The sequence below is a fragment of the Ambystoma mexicanum genome, chromosome 11, assembly GCF_040938575.1.
Source record: "Ambystoma mexicanum isolate Mex_15411 chromosome 11, UKY_AmexF1_1, whole genome shotgun sequence".
Taxonomy (NCBI): domain Eukaryota; kingdom Metazoa; phylum Chordata; class Amphibia; order Caudata; family Ambystomatidae; genus Ambystoma; species Ambystoma mexicanum.
In genome coordinates this window covers 730,942,329-730,955,159 of record NC_090934.1, presented here as the reverse complement: position 1 = coordinate 730,955,159, position 12,831 = coordinate 730,942,329, and positions in this window count along the sequence as shown.

Sequence of the window (12,831 nt, the reverse complement as noted above, 5' to 3'; positions counted from 1 at the left end):
TGTAATTTACGGCATCAAATGCCCCTGCAGACTGTAATACGTAGGAATGACTACCAGGAAAGCGGAAACGCGCTGGTTAGAGCATAAATCAAACATCAGACTAGCATCTGAAAGATCACAAGTGGCACACCATTTTAATCAGTCATGACATACCATTGAACAAATACTGTTTATAATTCTGGAACATGTATGCCTACCCATAAGGGGTGGCAATTTAAACAGACTAGCGTTGCAAAGGGAAATCTATCGAATCGATCATCTCCACTCCATGTCCCCTCGAGGGATTAATTTAGACTGGGAATAAAATTGTTTTCTGTAATTTCACAACTAATCAGTGATTCTTTCAATCTCAATGTACTACCATGGTTCTGCCCTCAATAACGACAATTCTCCTTATTTTTAGTTTGACCTTACCCCGCATGTGGTACGCGTAACAATGCCAAAATTACACTCACGAATGCAAGAATGCATATACATAATATGAACCAGCCATTCGTATCATTGAATCTGTCAGCTTTAGTCTATGTATTTGTTGTAATTCATAGCATTTACACTGTTCCACAGGAACTCTACATTTTCAAGATGGCGGGCTACTTTCACAATCATTTTAGTCTGAGGTACTATTTGTACACACGAGCGCATGCGCTCAGGTTCCATGGCAACCAGATGCATCCTGGAACGCGAACAGCTAGCGGCACTGCTCAAGCCTGGCTGTATCATTCTCCAGAACTTCTATCACTAAGTTTATTGCCTTCACTTATCTAACTATTGCAGTCAGAGCACTGCTACGACCCAGAGTGAGCGGTGGCACCTTGGCAGCCACCACATGGTTGCTATCACCAGTTCACTTTCAAGTATCTGCATTCCAAATTATCTGTTTTCTAAGCAGCATTTCTGCCCCACAGGACATGCGCTTTATTAACCGAGCCCTTGCCACAAACAATATCCTGCTGTCCATCTGATTCCTTGAACTCTGAGGTGAGTGCATTTGACGTTGCACCTCAATATGGAATACATTACAGTCCTGTAATGCGGTCATAACGTGGGACCCAGCACTATATTCTAGCGACTGGTACCATGTTTGACCGCTCACGACAAATTACCTTTTGTTTCCTGACAAACCCAACAATCTAAGTGCGCTCAATCTTTTTCCACCAGATATGGCGAAGGTCTATCCGGTTAGTGAAGAGTCACTTGCAGTCACTCCGAGAACCCTCAGGTCAGTTAATAATGTCCACAGGTCACACAGGATAGCTTTCCTCACACAATGAACATCATTATTTACGCATTATTATTCTAATCCACAGGAGATAAATAGAACTACAGATATCATTTACCTGATGAAGGGCATGATTGCCCGAAACGCGTTGTAGCAAACAGAAGGAGACATGCCGAGCGTCACCACCTTGTCTCAGCTTAGAACTCTTCCCCATTAAGATGTCTGATCTTACAAACTCTCTAATTCTGAATGTTACTATGAAATCACATTTCATTTGGTCCTCAAATGTACACACTAAACTTGCTAAATGCGAAATCTCGCACAAGTAGTGCAAATTGTGTTAATATTTAAGCTTACTCTTGGAATGAAATGTTAATTTTCTTTTGTTCTGTAACCATTGAATTGTCACAATTTTCAACCTTTTTGCATTAATTCTTCTCTATGAGTAAATAATTGTACACTATTGAATATTGTGGACTGGGATTTAATTTATCCAGGCGATTTATTTTGCCATAGTGTGCCCAGGTCTTGCCCCCGATTTACTCAAGAGACCTCCTTCTGCACAAAATCTATTAAACCATGACCATATACAAGTAACTAAACAAAAACCAAATGCCATCTGAATTAACCACCAAAGCACTTTTCATCAGACGTTCAAAGCATTGAAATCTATGCCATATCAAGCATCGAATCCTTGATTTCAAAGGTTTCTGCATCACCCATCCTCTCAGGAAAGACAGGGATTCAATGATCTACACACTTTCATTCCTCAGTAAGATCTGTGAAGTTCAACATCCCAATTTCTTTAAAACCTTGCCCGTAAAGAGGAGTCACAGCTGTTTCACGTACCATTTAGATTCCATTGGACAAATGGCTTACTTTGAGTTAATCAACATCCTAGCAAAGATGTCAGATCATAACAGGATACGTTACAGGTTTCAACAACTGGGCCATAGATCTAAAATAAACACACATTTCCCTTTGTTCCTTCTCTTACTTATCTCCCTGCAGTTTGGGATTGCAACCACCACACACGTACAAAAAAAAGTACTTGCTTGGCAAGTTGCTTCAACCCTTTTATTTATCTTAATTGATAGACTTTGTCCACTCACCAGAATAATACTATATTTTCCAAGCAGCTGGTTAAGTCTTTCAATGTGTATATAAAGATTAAATTAATGTGAATGGACAAATTGCTGCATTTTGTTTGGAGTCCATATCTGTAGCTACATTCTGAGGTATTGGGGGTTTGTGATTCTGAACCAATCAATAACACACATTAAGGGGCATTGCTGTCATGTCCCTGGAAAACACCCCATTTCATGACAAGTCCAGCCCATAGTGCTATTTGGACACAAAGAGCAGTAGACTCCGAAATCGGGTAATCCCTGGTCCTGAAGAGAATGGGGAGGCATGCTAAACATCAGCTGTGAAGAAGTCTCCCTTGCATTGCAACTTTGCTGGGTCTGCTGCGCATTGCGATTCAGAGGAATGTACCTAAAAATACAATACTTAGGAGGTTGTAGGTTGTGCATGTTGATTTATGGCCATTGAATACCATGCTCAAAGCTACTTCATCAAGACTGAGTACTTACTCCCACAGCCCAGATTCTTCAGTAGGACACAAAAGGTCCAGTGGGCATTGTAAGGAAGGCATATTATCAAACAGTGAAGACAGACACAAGTGATCACAGTTCACGGGTGTTTATTGAACTTCAACGTGCATCTAACCCTAAATCTAAACATGGGAGGAAGCTACGACCATCAAATACTCCTATTGGAGTCTTTGTCAAAATAAAAGTGACTATACTAATAAAGCTATTGCCAATCCTTACTTCTAAATATAAATGGTGTGGGATAACATTATATGCAAAAGAAAAGTGTTCAAGAAAGAATATGTCAGGATAGTTGAGCAGTTGGCTTCCCTTCCCCACTTTTTCAGCATGGGATAAGGTGGCACGTTCGAGCTTCGCACACACTCTGGCTTCTCTACCATGAGGATACAGTTCAAAGCATTAGGGCCTCTGTGCCAAAGTATCTTTACCATTCAAAGTCTCTTTATTTCAGAGGGCCTGATGTAACAAACAAGCACTAAAGTTCCTTTCTTAGGTTCACTATTCACCATGGGTCTCTCCCCCTTTAGCACAATATTCACAATGGCCTCCCTCAATCGGACTCTGACCACGGATCTCCCTCCTTCGGGCTGGGCCCTCTTAACACAATGTTCTCAATTGTTCTCCCTTGTTTGGGCTCAGACCGTGTCAAAATCAAAGACTTTCAATTGTGCAACGGATTTTGCTTAAACCATTGCAGGACCACGTCTATTCACATCATTTCTCACTCTCATCTTTTACTTTTACTTTTTATCACTTTTAGCTGGACATCTTACATAGACCTTCGATTGAGCACACTCACAATGCTGGACCACTCTGTCAAAGGGGTTGTATCTTTCCTCTCTTAGTCCAAACATCCATCAGCAATTCAGCTTTCCTCGCGTCTTTCATCACACGCGTTACAAATCTGCCTTCTTGCGCTCTTTATACAATGTTGCCACTTGCAATCTTGACTTCAACACAGAACAGTCTTGCATCAGTCTCCCCAACTCACCGGCTGTGTTAATATTACTGGCGCTACTTTAATCTTGGTGCCAAGGACGGTACCACAGTGGCTGCTGCTCCCCCTCATGACTCGATCAGCCATGCAGGAGGGCCCTGGGTTTTTCCAACACACAATGCAGAATTCTTCAGTCTTTGTTTCCTGACCTTACGCATTTCAATCCAAAGGATTTTGGAAAGTAGCGGTTTTCCGCCGGGAAGGTCAAGAATATCTACCTCCTGGTGCACCCTTCTTGGTTTGCAGTCTTTCTCCGTTCATTCAGCTGCGTTCTCAAAAACACTGTTCCTTCATGTGCTTTGCCTCACTCATAGTGTGCTCTCGTGCTCCACCTTTTATCCGTGTGGGGAAACTTACTGGAAGTCAGGTGTGAGTGGTTACCATTAATTGCCTAACCTTGCCTGACCATAGTAGTGGGACATGTCAGGTACAATGCTCATGTGCAAGTCTGTTTTCTCCCAGAGCAGGCTGTCCATGTGAGTGTTCATGTAGGAAAGGGGGGGGGGGTGTTACAGGGAAGGGGATACCGTGTCTCACCATCAGGTGTCCCACTCCCCAAAGACCCCTCACCCAGGTGATCCTCCTGCAACGGTCCACCCCCAGGGTCCAAAGGCGATGGCCGTGACCTGGCCACCTAGGAGAGAGATTCCCGGGGACTAGTGGGTGATACACCTTCTGGTTTCTCCAAGCATTAAAGAACTTCTGAATTCCAGAACACATAAGAGCCTAAGAATACCATTTGCAGGATATCCGTCAAGCTCATACTTTGCACTGTGGGTGCTTTAGACAGACCTGTACTGCCTTTCTGAGAATCACAAATTTCTATTTTGTATTAATTAGGAAAAGGAGAAGGTCTTCTATGAGAAACACTAAATAAGTATACATGGCTGACTGGGCAGTCCATCCACTAGGTGCCTTAAAGTGTCCTGGTCACGTCGTTGATGAGTTCCGGTTCTGGGTTGGCATTCAGGATGACTCAGACAAGATGTATTCCTCTCCAGACAATCAATTTTTTTGAGCAGCAAGGACAGAGCAGGAAGCAGCTCCCAATCACCCCCCAGAAGGATCACAGGATGGCCCTCGGGAACCGTCTCCCTACACCACGATGTGGCTCCAGGGATTAATGTGATGTAGGGCCAGAGACGAGTGATGTATTGGGGAGCCTGCAGACCACAGATGGGACAATGGTATAAAGTCAACAGCGCAGAAGGTTGGTACGCAAGCAACAGCGGTGGTACAAGTGCAAGGTGGTCTCCAGCTAGGCAGGTGTTCCAAAACCACAGGCACTCAGAAGAACAGGTAAGAAATGGCAGGCAAGGGAGACAGGACCAGGAAACAGAGAGGAGAGGGCTGGAGCAAGACAAAAGAAGGAAGGCCCAGGAAGGGGTCAAGGATCAGAATGAGGGATGAAAGGAGAGGAAGCAAGAACAGGGAAAGTGCAGTGTAACAGGTACACAGCACATGGAGCGCATTACGACGTGTCCATATCTGCAGGGCTTAAATTACCATGCACCAGTGTTCCAGATCCGGCAGCTTCTGGATTTGTTGCCACAGCACTGCGAGACGCCAGCCACACTACGCATGCACGGGAGGGAGGCGCTGGCCCCCAGGCATGTGCAGAAGATCAGGAATGGCCCATAGCGAGAAGAGTGGCCCGCAATCCTGCAGCTGTCTGTAGAACCCAGGCCCGGCTCCCGCTGGCACCTCAGGAAAATGTACCCAACACTTGGTCAGGTGAGGAGTTTGAAGATGAGGAACGATAGCGTTGTTTCTTCGACTACTTTCGTGATGACAAAGAAGTAGAGTGACAGGAGTCACTTCTGGATCTCACCCTGTTTGAATGTTTAGAGCTTTTTTGGGCCTTTCTGGAGACTTATTTCCGGTGGAGCTTCTACCCTAAAAAGACTTTCTCTCCAAAGATGTGGAAGACTGAGACTTGGAAATTGACCTACCTAGGGTGAGTTTCGACCTTCTCTTTCAACGTATTACTGGTCCCGATTGACAGGAGCCGCACTCAATGAATTTCTGTCCTTTGCTGATGCACCAGAAAAAAATCCTGTCGAATCAGTGATCGACATCTTCGAGTCACAATCTGCACAAAGACATCTTGAAGAGTTGCAAAAAGAATTGTTTTTTTTTATTTTTTTTATTTGTGTATGTTCGTTAAGAACTTTACAAAAAGACGAGAAGATAGTTGCGCAGAGAAAACAAAAACAAAAGTCCAGTAACTGCACAAGGGTGGGACCATCAACCCTCTATCCTCTGCAGAGTATGTTGCAGTATTTTGATTGTTGCTAGGAGCCAGGAGGTTTGATCCCCTCCTATCAGTCTTTTCCAGCAGATGTCTTCGTCCCACCCACATTCCTCTGAGCTGAAGTGCTTTATGTAGGCCGATCTCAGATCTAGGGTTTCTGGGCATGAGAGCAGTAAGTGCCTGATGGATTCTGTTTTGGTGTTGCACAGATGACACGTGTTGGAGTCTGATAGGCCTCTGATGTTTAAAATCTCGTTGGTTTCGAGCAGATTCAACCTGGTTCTTAGCATGTAGTTTCGTGCCCCCCTGTTTGGGAATTTTCGGAGGTATTGCATCGGCTCGTTTAGTTTAGAGAGCGAGGGGGGAAGGTGAAGAAGGAGTTTATTTCTGGTGGCTAGATCTTGAGTCTGGATCCAGTCTAATTCTTTCAATTTCTTGTAAACTCTCGAAGGATTTGTGATGAGGTCAGCTTCCAAGCACATCACTGAATCCAAAAGGGACGTGTTTTTGCCTTTCCAAGTTGTTAGCATTTTGACTTTGCCACTTTGTAGTTCTTTGTTCAACAGGCCAAAGATTTGCTCACTGTCGGCCATGATACATTTCCTGAATAACCTGAGTGAGTTTAGGTTGACTGTTGCTGTTAGTGACAATAAGCTTAGCTCCCGGCGGATTGCAGCAATGAATGTGGAATTTGGAAGACCCAGGACCGTTTTCCAGAACTTGCTTTCCAGTTTTTGCCAGGTTCTTTCTGGGATTGTTGGCATTGCCTCAGCTCCGTAGGTAATTGAAGGGACAACTTTTTTCTTGTAAAAGTCTATTGCAGGGATGCACGAAAATTTGCCAAATTTTGAGTCGATCGCCTTTGCTTGAGAGGCTAATTTCTTTAGCTTGGTTTCCAGGGCACTCTGCATAGATAATTTGTTTTTTGAGGGGTCAATCTGGACGCCTAGGTATTTATAGTCGGTGACCCTTGCGATCTCTTTTCCCTCAAGGAACCATTTGAATTTTTCAGAGGTTTTGTTCTTCTTCTGGCCTCCTTCCAGTATCATTATTTTTGTTTTTTCTTGGTTTATTTTTAAGTTGTTTCCAGCAGTGTAGCTCAAGAGATTGGATAGCTGTCTCTGGAGGCCGATCTGGGTCTGATCCAGGAGTATTAAGTCATCAGCATACAACAGATGGCTTATTTTCGAGGATGCGAGAGCCGGTGGAAAAGTATGCTCCAGGTCTTCTGAGTCCCCGTAATCGCCGATATATGCAAGAAACAGTGCAGGAGCTAGCGGGCATCCCTGTTTTACCCCCCACCCAATCTGAATTTCGTCTGATAGGGTGCCTCTTTGGGAAAGTCGAACCCTGAGGGAAGTGTCCGTGCGGAGGGCTTTGATTGGTTGTAGTATTTCCTGTGGGCAGCTCCACCTCTCCAGTTTTTCCCATAAGCAAAATCTGTCGACAAGGTCAAACGCCTGTGAGAGGTCGATGAAGGCGATAAAGATTCGAGATTTATTTTCCCAGGCTTTGCTTTTCAAAGTGCTGATCGCTAAGATGTTTGCCGCGGTGCCCATGTTTTTCTTGAAGCGCGATTGGTATTTGTCGTTACATGGGGCAGATTCAGCCCAAGATTGAAAGCTGTTCAGAAACAGACTTCCAAAGACTTTGCCAATGCAGTCCAACAGTGCAATTGGACAGTAATTTCGGGGATCAGTAATGTCCCCCTTTTTGTAGATGGGAACTATGATTGCTTTTGTCCAGGACGGCTGCAGGGATTTATGCTCAGAGCATTTCTGAAAGATGGAAGCTAACAGCGCTGCCGATTCCTGACAGTTATTTTTCAGGTCGATGTTTGAGATCCCGTCCGAGCCCGCTGCTCTGGAAATCTTCAGTTTTTTGATATGGTTGCTGATTTCTTGTTGGTCGTCCAGTTGGATCCAGGCTGTCGTCTGGTCTGTGATATCCCGGCAGGTGGTTTGAGGGGGGACTTGGAAGACCGTAGAGAAGTGTGTAATCCATTTGTGCTCCGGCATGGCGTTGATTGGAGAGTTGTTGATTGAAGGCACCGCAGATTTCAGCAAAGACCAGAATTCTTTGGCTTTGTTGCCACTGATGGCTTTTAGCATGATTTCCGCGTCTTGTTGGTATAGTCGGTGTCGGTGTTCTTTAACCCATGATTTATAGGTTACGATTGCCGATTTTAGTTTTTCTTTATTTGACGGATCGTTACCTAGTTGTCTTTTGAGTTTTCGGAGCTCCTGTCGTTTTGCCACCAGGGTGGTATCATAAGTATGCTTTGGAGATGTGGAGGGCGAGGCTTTCTGTTTTAAGTTCACCCGGTGTTTTAACAGCAGAGGTACATAGTCGAGACTGTTTGCGCCCTTGGATCTTTCTTCCCCAGTATAATTTGCCAACAAAGATTTAACCGCTCGAGTTGTCAGGTTTAGGCGGTTTCCATGGGCATTTGATTCTACTTCCATGGTGTAGGGTTCAGGCGCCTTGAAGTGTTTTACCAGAGACATCGTCAGCTGATTGTGGTCGCTGGCTGTGGTCTGTCAGACTTCAAAGGTTTGTACTTTGCTCAGGAGGGGTCTGGATACATAGATGTAATCTATGGTCGCATTTAGTGAGCCTTGTTCCCAAGTCGGCAGACGATTCTCATTTGGGAAGACGAAGTTCAGGTTATCGAATTTTCTGGAGGACATCAAGGAAGACCATAGGTAACCTCTTTTCGCTGCTGTTGTGGTTTGAGAGGATGTATACAGTATTCGCGCTTCCTTGGAGCATTTGGCGTTCAAGTCCCCACAGATAATGATTGAAGAGACCTGTCGTGTTGCTTGAATTTCGTCGACCAGGTTTTCCATCATTGAAAGGTAGGTCTGGTGATTGATGGCGGCTGGGTTCCAGTAGGTATTAATCAATGCTATTTGCGATGGACTGGAGGAGGGTTTTTCAGCCCATTCGAGTAGTACTGCTAATATTGAGAGATTCGATTGAAGGGTGGACTTGAGTGTCAGCCCAATTCCCTGTCGGCAGGCCAGAAGGAGACCTGATGTCGGCCGACCTAGGGCTCCTTTGTTGGCTGGGGCCAAGATTGTGTCATATCCATCCATAGCTGGATTTTGTCTGAGCCAGGTCTCTTGGAGACAAATGATGTCAAATGAGGCTAGGTTTGCATCACCAAACTAGGTTTGGGCGCCAGAGGCTGACTTTTTACAAGTTGACCCCTCGTGAGCTGGTGGGTATGTGAATGACACCGCTCGGGAGCTCATAGGGCTACGGGAGGTAGCGGGTTTCCGATGTTGGAGGATTTTCCTACGCTCTTCCAAGGTGGTAAAATTGTATGGGGAGTCCTCTTCTGACGATTCCTTTGGGTTTTCTTTTTTAGCACTTTGATCACCTTCAAGTGAAGGAGTATGCGGATTTGGTGGTTGGGGCATTTTCCCACTTTTGTCCGGTGATGTATCCTATAAAAAGAATTATGACATTAATCGAAAAGAAACGCTGAGGGAAGTCAAAGCATTTCAGGAGCATGCTCTACATGCAGAAAAATGAACAGAGGCAACATGCGCAGTCCGTGCTATTTATACTGTCATCGACATTAAAACCGAACGTGGGAATGGTAACAGTCGATGGACATCGACTCGATGCTGCGCTCTCTGCTATCGGATTTTTTTCTGAAACTGCAGACCAGTATACGAATACATCTAAGTTGAGGAATCCGTGAGGACACAATCCATTAGAACACGTTTTTTAGTGAAAAAACGAGAGAAGTATGTCCCATAATTAACTGAAGAGATTCAGAACACGTATTGAGGTCATCTATTAAGAATGGGTTGATATGCCTTTTCGAGATGTGTGACGTTGCCTGGTTTTCAGCATTATTTACAATATTACACAAACAAGTGAAATAAAAGAAGAGATTAAATAGTGTTTGTAGTACCCTGAGCAGTACTCCTTTCCAGCCTACCCGTGTGCGTTTCCCCTTGGTAGAGGTGAGAGGGCTATATGAACCCAATCGTTTGTATGTTAAGCACATCAAAAAGTAATTTTGAGGAAGACATAGAAGCTGTCTTTGGCGTAATTATCAGTGACCGTCACTATGACATGCCTTTGCCTTACGGGAATGAACATAAAGTATTCTAGAAATTAAAAAGGTGTGACTGAATTAAAAAAATTGTGCATTGCAAAAGGTACAATTGACTTCATTGCAGTGGTCTTTTAAAACCAGGCCTTTATTGCACTGGTCTTTCAAACCTATACAAATTCCCTTATAAAGTGAGTGAGGACATTGCAGGATTCTGTGTGCATGATTTTAATATATAACTGAAATAACATTGACTGTGGGTGTGCTTGTTGTCAAAGCAAGTGGACTTAAAGTCTTCAAGTGCAATAACTCACATTACAAAAAACTTCCCATAATTTTCCAGATGCAACTGAATTTAGCAGGAAATGGATTCTAGACTGCAGATAATTTTGCATTGTCCCATCTGGAACCATAGTGTACTTTCAAGACGGTAAATGTATGGTTCTATCTACACAGATGACTAGATAGTCTATGGGTAGCAGTGCCACTCTTAATAAGGCCAGTACGCATGCACAGGCTCATTAGCAGCATTAGTAGCTGATTGCAGCACAAGCTGTAAGCAGCGTAATGGCCACATTTACTCCATAAAACAGGTAAATACTCCCAACAAAAACAAAATAAGCAGGAATACTCCCAATAAAAATTATGAAGAAATGAACATAGCCTAGCTGCTGCTTATTCCCACACAGGTCACAGTCTACTACCAGAGAAGTGCCACAGGAAGGTGCTCTGCTCTTATACTATTCCTGCCAGATCTGAAGAGTAACTTTAAGGTGAAAACGCATTTTTAAATTTTCAAGAATTAGAAGGTATAAAGAAGTATACATTAAAATATATGTTTACTCCATTAAAAAATACTATCATTGGGAAGGCGAATTACTTTTTCACTCTGTGAAAATGTATTGCACTTGCACATTTTTAAAAAATGGGTAGAAAGTACTACCACCTCAAAATGTAAGTGGACCCTCGGTTGTGTGTCTGTGAGGAAACACCCACAAACTCTCCTGTCTATTTTATGGAAGGCATGATGTCAACAGTAAGACAGGCACAAGTGACGACATTCAAGGGTGTTTATTCAACTTCAAAAAGTGTTTGAAAGACGCCTATCGAACCCTAAATCTGCAGATGGGAGCAAGCTACGACCATCAAATAATAATAATGCAGTCCTAGTGGTGTACTGTCAAAATAAAAGGACCTATACTAATAAACCTATTGCCAATCCTTACCTTAAAATACAAATAGTGTGGGAAACAATGTTATGTAAAAGAAAGATGTGCTAAAGAAATTCTATGTCAGGATGTTTAGACCACTGGCCTCCTTTCCCCACATTTTCAGCATGGGATAAGGCGGTACACTCGAGTTTAGCAGAGTCTCTGGCTTCTCTACAAAAAGGTAAAGTTCAAACATTAGTATCAGGGCCTTTTGTGCCCAAGTCTCTTTGTCTTCTAAAGTCTCTTCTTGCAGAGGACCTGATGCGACAAACAAACATAAATTATTTTCCTCGCGGAATTTCACACATGCTCAATTTCTCAGGTGATTCACTATTCACCTCGGATCCTCCTCAGTCAGGCTCAGATCCTTTTAACACAAATTTCAATCTGTCTACCTCTGCCGGGCTTGGACCAATTTAATTCTCTTTAACACAAACTTACTTTATCCCAAAGGCTTTCAATTGATCTCCTTGTACGGGCTCGGACCAACTTTCTCTATTTTGTCATCAATTTATTCAATTGATCTACCTTGTTCGGACTCAGACCAACTTCTCTATTTTGTTATCAACTTGCTTGGCAGTATCAACATCAAACACTTTCGATTGTGCACAGGATTTTGCTTGACCCATCACAGGACCACTTCGATATACAGTTCTTTGTCAATCTTTCACCTTTCACAGCTCTCTGTTGGATACCTTAACCTCTTAAGTGCCATTGAGATTCCCCCCCCAGTGCCAATGGCTTTTTTTTTAAATTGCGGTATTCACCGCCCAAACCCGCCAACATTTCCCCCCTCATTAACCCCTTAAGTGCCACTGACGAGCCGGCTTGTCGGTGGCAACCTGGAGTGGTTTTTACCGACGAGCCGGCTCGTCGCTGGCATTTAAAGGGTTAAAGAGACCTTCGGATGATCATGTATGCAGTGCCGGACAACTCTGTCAAGGGTATCGTATCTTGCTTTCAAAGTTCAATCACTCATCTATTGTTCAGTTTTTACTTGCGTTGGTTATCACATACGTTTCATACACTGTTCACTTCAGCACTCCCCATACAATGTTGCCGCTTGCAACCTTGGCTTCAACACAGACCAGTCTGGTATCAGTCTCCCCAACTCACCGGCTGTGTTGCTTTCACTGACGCTGCTTTGATGTAGGAGCCAAGGACAGTACCACGGCGGCAAGCAATTCTCCCCACCATGATTGTCAATGCAGCAGGAACCCAGATACCTCTGACACACTCTTCAGCCAGGTTTCCTGATCTTACACTTTCTATTCTCAAGGTTTCGTGAAAGTAACAGTTTCTCATCGAAAAGAAAATCAAGGGCACTTCCCTCCTTGCGATCCCCTTGTGTTTTGCTGTCTTTCTCCTTGTGTTAAACTGCCATCTTGGAACTGCTGCTTCCTCATGTGCTTTGCCTTGCTTGGAGTGTGATCTTGTGCTCCGCCTTTTATTCATGTGGGGA